Below are 12,442 nucleotides of genomic sequence, written 5' to 3' on the forward strand. Positions count from 1 at the left end.
CCGCAGCCGTCCCGTCCCGCCGCCAACGCTTACCGCTGTCCCGCGCCGTCAGTCAGCAGCTGTCATCGCCCTCCAGCGAGTCGTGAGTGCCCGGGGTCAGCGGGGGCCGCGATGCCCCCGCTGACCCCAGGCACTCACGACTCTCTGGAGGGCGATGACAGCTGCTGACTGACGGCACTGGAGCGCGGAAAGGAACGGCGGTGAGCGTTGGCGGTGGGACGGGACGGCTGCGGCAGGACAGGTGAGCGGCTGCAGGGTCGGGAGACAGCGGTGAGTGTTGGCGGCGATGACAGCTGCTGACTGTCGGCGAGGGACAGCGGTAAGCGGGACGGGACGGCTGCTGCAGGACAGGTAAGTGGCTGCAGGGCCGGCCCAGGGGGGGGGGGGTGCGGGGGGGTGCAGGCGCGGGTGATTCGGTTATGGTGGCGGGGGGGGGGTGTGCGGGGAGTGCAGGCGCGGGTGATTCGGTTACGGCGGCGGGGGGGGGGGGGGGTTGTGAGGGGCGGCAGAAACCCCAGAATCGGCTCTGGCTATACATATATATAGAGGGGATGCTACTGAGGGGACATTATATATATATATGGAGGGCATACTACAGAAGGGGCTATATATATATATATATATATGAAGGGGAAAATACAGATGGGGCTATATATATATATACTGTGTGTATATATATATATATATTATACAGGGCATACTACAGAGGGGGCTATATATGGAGGGCATACGACAAAGGGGGCTATATATATATATGTGGAGGGCATACTACAGAGAGGGCTATATATATATAATTTGCGCAAAATCGCGGCGTTTTTACAGTGATTTTGTGCAAATCAGGGCTAAACAGCAGCCAGGAGACAGTACAGTAAAGAGATGGTAAAGGACCTTGACATGTGACTATGATGTCACCGCAGGTCCTGTATGTACACTGCACTATGGAGGAGGAAGAAAGAAGATACAGGTGTGTGGGAGGGGGAGGACAATCAGGGGTGCACAGTGTGGAGTGAGAAGGGGGGCAGGGGGGTACAGGGTGACACCAGTCTGGGATGGGGGGTGCGTTATACATTACCTGATCCGTTTCGAGGGCCGTCCGCCATCTTGTGCCAAACGTCATCTTCGGACGGACGGCCGAGTCGCTGCCGCCCGTCCCCTCTCCGCCGCGTCACAACTGTTCTCAGCCGCGATTGGCTGAGCACAGTTATGCTCAGCTAATTGCAGCTGAGCAGCTGATGACGCTGCAGAAGGCGGCCGGCATTCGGGACAGTCGGAGCTGTTTGCCGGCCGCCCAAAGAAGACGTCACTCGCTGAAGATCGGAGACGGGTGTCGGCATGTGACAGGTGAGTATAGCGCACCACACTTCCGGGTACACGGGTGGGGGTGGTGGGACACGGGGAAGGGGGCCATTCACAGACATAACATACATTACAAAGTTGTATAACTTTGTAATGTGTGTTAGTCTGTGAATAATTTCTGAGCGCTGCACTACCCCTTTAACCTCTTAATAACTGCCCCTTAAAAACTGTTCCTCATGGGCGTCTGATGGGTAAGTTAAAGTCTATCGGTCTGGAAAGTTTAATGTGTAATTGGATTGAAAACTGGATTAATTATCGTACTCAGAGAGTGGTGGTCAATGATTCCTACTCCGAATGGTCCCCGGTGATAAGTGGTGTACCCCAAGGGTCAGTGCTGGACCCCCTTATGTTTTATTTGTTTATTAATGATATTGAGGATGGAATTAACAGCAATGTTTCTATCTTTGCAGATGACACCAAGCTTTGTAGTACAGTACAGTCTATGGAGGATGTGCAGATGTTACAGGATGACTTAGACAAACTGAGTGTTTGGGCATCCACTTGGCAAATGAGGTTCAATGTGGATAAATGTAAAGTTATACACCTGGGTACTAATAACCCACATGCATCATATGTCCTAGGTGGAGTTACTCTGGGAGAGTCACGGATGGAGAAGGATCTGGGTGTACTTGTAGATAATAAGCTACAGAACAGTACACAATGTCAGTCAGCTTCTTCTAAGGCCAGCAGGATATTGTCATGCATTAAAACAGGCCTGGACTCTCGGGACAGGGATATAATATTACCGCTTTATAAAGCTTTGGTGCGGCCTCATCTGGAGTATGCTGTCCAGTTTTGGAATCCGATTCATAAAAAGGATGTTCTAGAGCTGGAGAGGGTACAAAGACGGGCAACTAAACTAATAAGGGGAATGGAGCATCTTAGTTATGAGGAGAGATTAATAGAATTCAATTTGTTTAGTCTGGAGAAGAGAGACGTTTAAGGGGAGATATGATTAATTTATTTAAATATATAAATGGCCCCTACAAGAAATATGGGGAAAAGATGTTCCAGGTAAAACCCCCTCAAAGGACAAGGGGGCACTGCCTTCGACTGGAGAAAAAAAGGTTCAACCTTCGGAGGCGACAAGCCTTCTTTACCATTAGAACTGCGAATCTGTGGAACAGTCTACCACAGGATCTGGTCACAGCAAAAACAGTATAGGGCTTTAAAACCGGCCTAGACAAGTTTTTAGACCAAAATAATATAAATGCATATGTATAGAACCTATCACCCCTCCCCCTTCCCTGTATCCATCCCGTCCTTGGTTGAACTTGATGGACATGTGTCTTTTTTCAACCGTATTAACTATGTAACTATGTAACTGCCCTATCCAAATATATATCACATTTATATAAACCTTACCTACTATCAGCAGGGGTAGGGAACCTTGGCTCTCCAGCTGTTGCAGAACTACAACTCCCATCATGTCTGGACAGCCAAAGTTTCAGCTTTGTCCATGTATGATAGGAGTTGGGCAGCCAAGGTTCCCTATGCCAATCTATAAAGCACCTTTACCTGTATATACAGCGACCATAATACAAGAGTCATTTTTCTAAATGATTTCTATTTTGAATTTGGTGATGGAATACCTTACTGGAGGTATTACTACTCTTTTCTCCGCTGCTGAGTGGAGTTGATGGAACCTTGGGAAATCCTAGGTTCTATAGAACTCAAACATTCACGAACCTGCCACATTTGATTGCTGATGCCTTCTGTGACGGTCTGTGGGGAAAAAGGAGACGCTACGTCCGGGCACCGGAGCGCAGTGATGTGGGACCCGTCGCTGGAACCGGGGAGGTAAGTGGACATCTTTTATTTCAGCCACCTCCTCCCCCCAAAAAAGTGCCCCCACGCTGGAGCACCCCTTTAACACCAGTGCATCCCATTTAGCAGCAAGGGATAGATTTTGTCCCGTAGGGTGAGATAAAATTATTCTTTTTGTGAGGGAGGGTGAGACACAAACATGATGTACATCTCCAGGGACCACTGTAAAATGTGACTAGTACAGCCTAGTTCTGATAGTCTGAGCACCAGCACATCCTATTCCGCATCATGTAACAAGGGGCAGATTTGTGAGACACAAGCATTGGGTGCATCAGTGTGCAACTCCAGGGACTGCTGTAAATTGTTGACTAGTACAGTCTGATTCTGATAACCTGTGCATGATTGCATCCTATTCCAAATGAAGCAACAAAAGGCAGATTTAGTGAGGCAGAATACGACACAAGCATATCTCTAGTAAGAAATAGCAGCAACTGGTTTGACACCTGATACACTGGAGACTACAAAGCGCACGAAAATTAAAGGAGCTATCCAGCGAAAATCTCTTTCTTTCAGATCAACTGGTGTCAGAAAGTTATATAGATTGGTAATTTACTTCTATTAAAAAATCTCAAGTCTTCCCATACTTATCAGCTGCTGTATGTAATGAAGTAAATGTTGTTTTATTTTAAGTCTGACACAGTGCTCACTGGTGACATCTCTGGCTGAGACAGGAACTCTCTAGAGAAGGAAAGGTTTTCTATTGGAATCCCAATAAAAAATCTCTCCTGTTCTTAACCAGAGATGTCAGCAGAGAGCACTGTGTCAGACTGAAAATAAATCAACATTTCCTGCATGATATGTAGTAGCTAATAAGCATGGGAAGACTTGAGATTTTTTTTAATACAAGTAAATTACAGATATATCTAACTTTCTGACATCAGTTGATTTGAAAGAAAATTATTTTTACCTGGACAACCCCTTTAACCCCATTCAGGGAGGAGCACCAGTGTTTGACATCTCATACATTGAAGAAGGAATGGCATAAAACTTTTGAAATAAGGCCCCTTTCTAGCAGCAGCAGGTTGGACACCTGATACACTGGAGATGAAACAGCTTTTTACAAATCGCCCAAAAATTAACTTGTTTCAAGGAGAAGTAACATGGAATTGGGGTAACAGCAGGAGTAGGTGAACAGCTATGTGACATCTCCACCCGTTCAGGCTTCTGCACGATCTTTTGTCCATTATTTACAGTGGAGGAAGCAGGTTCGGACATAGTTTTGTGCCTTTTTGGTATCTTGTACAGTTGTCTTAGCACAGCTCTAATCCTCTCTGCTGTGGTAATTGGATCTTCACCACACCCATCTCTTCTGAGTTTCCTCTAGCCTTTAGACAGTTAGGTTCGCTTTGCTTCTGGGATTAACATCTTCCCTTGCTACTCTTGTTTTTCCTGTTCCTCTCTGTGTTTGGCTGGGTTGGCAGTCCAATCACATCTGGGGCAGGTTTCTGACATCCTTTAAACAGTTAACTAGTCATGATCCTAGAACTTGCTATTAGTCTGTTTTGAGTGTGCTGGTGTTTTCTCTTGTCTTTTATATCTTGTGTATTCTTACCCTCTGCTATTGCTCCTGATTATAGTGATTTTGTACTTTGATGCCAAGTTATGACTCTTGACTTGTTCATTTTAAATATTTATTTGTTCATCTTGTCCTCATTTTGTGTTTACATCTTTGGTGCAGAAAGGGCACATCGCCCAGTTGTCCACTACCTTTTAATGTAGTTGTGGTTGTGGTTTAGTATAGCATCTGGGCCCACTGTTCATGTCTTCCTTTCCTTCCTGGTTGTACTGTAGCAGCTGTTGGCATTACACCAAGTATCTAATTGGTGTATAATCAAGCTCATGGCATGTAAAATCTTCCCTTTACTATTCATGGTTTATTTTGATAAACGGGAGGTTTTCTACACTGATGACAGACAATCTTGTTCGCCTAGAAGTTACAAATCTGCCCACACTACTTGAGGCTGGACATCACAAAAGCCCAAAGGCGACTAGTCCATTTCTTGATAGTGGTCAAGTTTTTGACTCAGAATTCCTTGGGTTAAGAGCATGTGGTATGTGCTAGAGGCCAGTCCAGGTACCACTGAACCCGATTGCTTAGTTTCTAGGCAAAATCATTTCACTTATGTGTGCCATCCTGGGAAGATAAGGGCTGAAAGGTACATGTTGGAATGGTAGAGCTTGCAGAAGGGGTAAAGTGGAAAGGGGCCTCTAGGTCAGAGCTGGTTGAGAAGGGTGTTTGTCTAAAGGCAATACATGGCTACATAACGCATCTTTCAAATGAGCCAATTTTGTCTCTCTCTCAGAAGGCAAGTGCTGCTCTGAATGCTAATGATACAGTAGGGTTATAATTTGAACTTGTTGACTATGATGAAACTACAGTATAACTGTCTTGACATGGGCATTGTAGCATACATCTGGACATTCTTTCTGACCAGCTCTACCAAGTGCCCTTCCACTTTCATCTCTACCCTTTGCTGGTATGTTTGCTACAGATTTTGATAATGAGGAGGTCATCATTACTAGAGATGAGCGAAGCGCTCATCACGACTCCGGGCTTCCCGCACTGCTCTGCTCCCTGCCGCACCACTCCGGGTGCCAGGGAAATGCTGGATCCATTCCTGGGAAACTGGGAGAAGTTTCCCAGGATTGAATCCTGCTTTTTCCCGCATCCTGGGAGGTGTAGCACGGAGCGGAGCAGTGCGGGAAGCCTGGCGGAGTGATCAGCAAAACGCCGATCAAATGAAGCGATTCGCTTTGCATCGGTGAGCGCATCGGCTCATCTCTAATCATTACCCTATTCCTCCTCCTCATCAACTCTGCCAACATGGCTCGCCTTCTCCTCCTCCAATCCCTTGCTGGGTCAATTTCATGGCCTCATCCCCCTCTTCTTTCTCAAGTATTTGTTCTTCCTCTTCCTCCATAGAGCTGTGAGACTTCTCTTACTGCACATCATGGGCCATCATGGCTGTGAGCATCAAATTTAACCCTTAGAGGACCGGGCCAATTTCAATTTTTGTGTTTTCGTTTTTCCCTCCTTGTACTTAAAAGGCCATAGCACTTGCATTTTTTCACCTAGAAACCCACATGAGCCCTTATTTTTTCCGCCACTAATTGTACTTTGCAATGACAGGTTGAATTTTTTCATTAAGTACCCTGCAAAACCAGAAAAAAATTCAATGTGTGGTGAAATTGAAAAAAAAAAGCATTTCTTTTATTTGGGGGGTTCTCGTTTTTACGCCGTTCGCTCTGGGGTAAAAACTGACTTGTTATATATGTTCCTCAAGTTGTTACAATTACAATGATATGTAACATGTATAACTTTTATTGTGTCTGATGGCCTGTAAAAAATTCAAACCATTGTTAACAAATACTTGTTCCTTAAAATCGCTCCATTCCCATGCTTATAGCACTTTTATCCTTTGGTCTATGGGGTCTGAGGTGTCATTTTTTGCGCCATGATGTGTTCTTTCTATCGATACCTTGATTGCACATATGCAACTTTTTGATAGCTTTTTATTACAATTTTTCTGGATTTGATGCGACCAAAAATGCGCAATTTTGCACTTTGGGATTTTTTTACGCTTACGCCATTTACCGTGCGAGATCAGAAATGTGATAAATTAATAGTTTGGGCGATTACGCACGCGGCGATACCAAACATGTTTATTTATTTATATTTATAACATGGGAAAAGGGGGGTGATTCTGACTTTTATTAGAGGAGGGGGCTTTTTGTTGATAATAACACTTTTTTTTTTACACTTATACTAAAAGCCCCCCGGGGGACTTCTAATATAAGTACACTGATCTCTCATTGAGATCTATGCTGCATAGATATGCAGCATAGATTGATGAGATAGGCACTTTGATTGCTTCCGGCTGCTGCAGCCAGAAGCAATCGAGTGCCGAGCCAGGATCAGCGCCATTACGGCGCAGACCCCGGACGGAGTAAGATGTGTGGATCGCTCCTCCTAGACACCAAGCATGGCTGCATTCACGTAATCGGATGCAGCTGTCAACTTTGACAGCTGCATCTAATTACTTTATTAGCAGGCTCGGCAATCGAACCATGCCCATTAATTTACAGCTACATCACCGGCTATCTCCTCTGACAGTCAGCACTGACCTCTCTGACCTCTGAATACCAGCTTCACACAGCTCTGAGCTGTATAATCCTTTGTTCTCTGCTGCCGACTAAACTCCTTTCTCCTCCCCCCTCCCCTCTCTATAGAACAGACAGGGGCATGTCTGATGCAACAAGACACAATTTCCTGATAATTTGCAGTAAATAGAAAAGAGGAGGGAGAGGGGGACCTGGGAAAAATCTTTTTGAATGCAGATAATGGCATATTTGCCTAATAAATCCAATTACAAAGTTTCTTAAAATCGCCTGGACTATTGATTTCTGCAAAAAAAAACACGACGGTGACTTTTTAACCCTTTAAGGACATGGCCCATTTTCGTTTTTACGTTTTCGGTTTTTCCTCCTTGTGTTTAAAAGGTCATAGCACTTGCATTTTTCCACCTAGAAACCCACATGACCCCTTATTTTTTGTGTCACTAATTGTACTTTGCAATTACAGGCTGAATTTTTGCATAAAGTACACTGCGAAACCAGAAAAAAATTCAAAGTGTGGTGAAATTGAAAAAAAAAACGCATTTCTTTTATTTGGGGGAACTCTGTTTTTACGCCATTCGCCCTGGGGTAAAACTGACTTGTTATGCATGTTCCTCAAGTCGTTACGATTAAAACGATATATAACATGTATAACTTATATTGTATCTGATGGCCTGTAAAAAATTCAAACCGTTGTTAACCAATATACGTTCCTTAAAATCGCTCCATTCCCAGGCTTATAGCGCTTTTATCCTTTGGTCTATGAGGCTGTGCGAGGTGTCATTTTTTGCGCCATGATGTGATCTTTCTATCGGTACCTTGATTGCCCATATACGTCTTTTTGATCGCTTTTTATTACATTTTTTCTGGATTTGATGCGACCAAAAATGCGCAATTTTGCACTTTGGGATTTTTTTGCGCTGACGCCGTTTACCGTACGAGATCAGGAATGTGATTAATTAATAGTTCGGGCGATTACGCACGCGGCGATAGCAAACATGTTTATTTATTTATTTATTTGTTTACTTTTATTTAAAACCTGGGAAAAGGGGGGTGATTCAGACTTTTATTAGGGGAGGGGGCTTTTTACTATTAACAACACTTTTTTTTTTTTTTTTACACATATACTAGAAGCCCCCCTGGGGGACTTCTAGTATATACACTTGGATCTCTCATAGAGATCTCTGCAGCATAGATATGCTGCAGAGATCCATGAGATCGGCACTCGTTTGCTTTCGGCTGCTGCAGCCGAAAACGAACGAGTGCCGAGCCGAGGACGGCGCCATCTTGGACGCGTCCCCGGCCGGCATCAGTAACGGAGATCGCTCCTCCGGGACAAGGTCCCGGAGGAGCGATCTCCCCCACTAGACACCAGGGAAACGTTGCCTCCGGTAATCGGAGGCAGCTGTCAACTTTGACAGCTGCCTCCGATTAGCTAATTAGCGGGCACGGCGATCAGACCGTGCCCGCTAATAGCGGCGGTCCCGGGCTACTCGCGGCACCCGGGATCGCGGCACTTCAAAGCGGGGCCGCCGCGCGGCCCCGCTTTGAAGTGCAAGTGAGGACATAGGACGTACCGGTACGTCCTATGTCCTTAAGAGGTTAATGACTTCTAAACTGCTCTACTATATCCACCCATGGCAGCTGTCTTCAGCACCACATGAGACAGGTAAATTGGTGTTCTATACCAATTCTGCGAGCGCAGATATTAGTGATGATGGTGAAAGAACTTTTATAGATGCCAGCATGCATATTTATTTACATATTTGTTCCAGTAGCTCTTGTAGTAAGATAAGTTTGGGAAGTGCCCATACACATGGGGGGAGATTTATCAAACATGGTATAAAGTGAAACTGGCTCAGTTGCCCCTAGCAACCAGTCAGATTCCACCTTTCATTCCTCACAGACTCTTTGGAAAATGAAAGGTGGAATCTTATTGTTTGCTAGGAGCAACTGAGCCAGTTTCACTTTACACCAGGTTTGATAAATCTCCCCCATGGTTTTTGAGAGCAGTATGGTATTATATTGGTATAACGGAAAGATGAAAGTTTAAAGGACAAGTGCCATGAAAAACTTTTTCCCAGTAATTGAAGCACATTACAAAGTTATATAACTCTGTAATGTGCTTCAATCACCTATCTGCCTCCCTTCCCTGTCTTTTCCCCCCTCCACCCCCCACCAGGAAGTGTCCGGACTCACACAGACCTGATTACTGTCGTCACCGTCACCAGGCAGCTCCTTCTTGTGAGGATGAGTCATCAGCAGGAGGGTTGCTCTAGGTCCTGTTACACCAGCCTCCCCCTCCCCTCCTTGTCAGGTGACTCTGCTTGCTCAGCTTATCTTCTCTAGTGACATGACTCCTTCACTGAGTCCACGGCAGCAGGAGAGAGGGTATGAGGGGAGGGGGGAGCTGCCTATGTGCTGGAGTCAGTCGGAGGGAAGATAAGCAAGTGACATGTGACGGCTGTGACATGTGACAAGTGATGGCTTGCAGTTGTTCAGCCAATGGGAGCTGAGCAAGCTGTCACCTGACAAGGCAGGGGAGGGGGGAGGCTAGTGTAACAGGAGAAGGAGCTGAGAGAAGAGCTTGGTGACGGTGACGACAGTAATCAGGTCTGTGTGAGTCAGGACACTTCCTGGTGGGGGGTGGAGGAGACAGGGAAGGGAGGCAGATAGGTGATTGAAGCATATTACAGAGTTAAATAACTTTGTAATGTGCTTCAATTACTGGGAAAAAGCTTTTCATGGCACTTGTCCTTTAAAAATGGGCAGGATGCAGAAAAAAATGTGTATTGGTGTTTAGTTGCCCTGATGTGACAGGGACAGTTTACAATAATTTCAACATCCTCCATATGTAGTGTCCCGATAAGGGGGGTTTATACCACCTGGGTAAAGTACTTCTGTCAGGTATATTTATATGCATTTTGATGCTGAAGACCAAAGCTGCATTACCCTTTTTTACCACTAGGTGTCAATAAAACCTAACAACTATCACAGCAGCGTACCACAGACTAAAATCAACTTTTATTAGTAATTATTTAAAAATCTCAAAACGTTACAATACATTAATTGACATCACGGTCAGCCAATTGCTCACCTAGTGCAAACCGAGTCCCAATATAGCCAGATAAAGGCTTAACACTGTTTTGACCCACAATGTAAACGATTCATATTCACATGCAAGTATTGCAAACTGAACTACCCAACGCGTTTCCCCGTATTATAGCTGAAAAAAGCGATTCATCAGGGGTTAACAGTTCCAATTAACCATATAGTAGTAACAAATAGAAAGAAATTCATATGCAAAATAGAAACTCATATGCAAATAGAAAGACATTCATATGCAAAATAAGGGCTCAAAAGTGGTGGCACACACACACAGGGCCGTTTCTAGGGCCGGGCATGCCAGGCCACTGCACTGCACTGCACTGCACAGGGAGCCCACAGCTAGGGGGCGCCCAACAGTACCCAGCCCGCACCCCCGCATCCTCAGAGCTTTCCCAAGGATCTGGAATCTAAGTTCCAGATCCCCTGGCCAGAGCGACCTTTAGCTGTGCGTATGCACACACAGCTAAAGGAAACAACACGCTCGGGCAGAGACACAGAGGCCTCTGTATGACAGGCTGGCTGCCTGCACCGGAAGCCAGAAGAGGACAGACTCACCAAGAAGAGGAGCTGGGGGCAGCGGGGTGAGAGGTGAGAAGCTGGTGGGGGATAATGAGGAGGGGGTGGGGGGAATCCTGCACAGAGGGAGCCCCAGATATGTCCCGATAAGCCCGTTCCCTGATAAGCCCCGCCCCTGTGATAAGCCCCGCCCCTGCGCCAACGTTTACAGGTCACCCAGCTCTCCCAGTATCCTGTAGTCAGTGTAATGGAGGTCACCCAGTTCACCCAGCATCCTTTATGTCAGTGTAATGGAGGTCACACATCTCTCAGTGTAATGTCAGTGTAATGAAGGTCACACAGCTTCCAGCATCCTGTATGTCAGTGTAGTGGAGGTTACCCAGCTCTCCAAGCATCCTGTATGTTACTGTAATTGAGGTCACAGCTTTCCCCACATCCTGTATGTCAGTGTATTGGAGGTCACAGAGCTTTCCTAGCATCCTGTATGTCAGTGTAATGGAGGTCCAGCTCTCCCAGCATCCTGTATGTCAGTGTAATGGAGGTCACCCAGCTTTCCCAGCATCCTGTATGTCAGTGTATAATGGAGGTCAATCAGCTTTTCCAGCATCCTGTATGTCAGTGTAATGGAGGTTACACAGCTTTCCCAGCATCCTGTATGTCAGTGTAATGGAGGTCACACAGCTTTCCCAGCATCCTGTATGTCAATGTATAATGGAGGTCACACAGCTTTCCCAGCATCCTGTAAGTCAGTGTAATGGAGGTCACAGCTCTCCCAGCATCCTGTATGTCAGTGTAATAGAGGTCACCCAGCTTTCCCAGCATCCTGTATGTCAGTGTATGATGGAGGTCACACAGCTCTCCCAGCATCCTGTATGTCAGTGTGTAATGCAGGTCACACAGCTTTCCCAGCATCCTGTATGTCAGTGTAATGGAGGACACACAGCTTTCCCGGCATCTTGTGTGTCAGTGTAATAATTGTCACCCAGCTTTCACAGCATCCTGTATGTCAGTGTAATGGAGGTTGCACACCTTTCCCAGGATCCTGTATGTCAGTGTAATGGAGGTCACCCCGCTTTCCCAGCATCCTGTAGTCAGTGCATAATGGAGGTCACACAGCCTTCCCAGCATCCTGTATGTCAGTGTAATGGAGGACACACAGCTTTCCCAGCATCCTGTATGTCAGTATAATGGAGGTCACACAGCTTTTCCAGTATCTTGTATGTCAGTGTAAGGGAGCTCACACAGATCTCCCAGCATCCTGTATGTCAGTGTATAATGAAAGAAATTTATATGCAAAATAGAAACTCATATGCAAATAGAAAGACATTCATATGCAAAATAAGGGCTCAAAAGTGGTGGCACACACACACACAGGGCCGTTTCTAGGGCCGGGCATGCCAGGCCACTGCACTGCACTGCACTGCACAGGGAGCCCACAGCTAGGGGGCGCCCAACAGTACCCAGCCCGCACCCCGCATCCTCAGAGCTTTCCCAAGGATCTGGAATCTAAGTTCCAGAT

The sequence above is a fragment of the Dendropsophus ebraccatus genome, chromosome 2, assembly GCF_027789765.1.
Source record: "Dendropsophus ebraccatus isolate aDenEbr1 chromosome 2, aDenEbr1.pat, whole genome shotgun sequence".
NCBI lineage: Eukaryota > Metazoa > Chordata > Amphibia > Anura > Hylidae > Dendropsophus > Dendropsophus ebraccatus.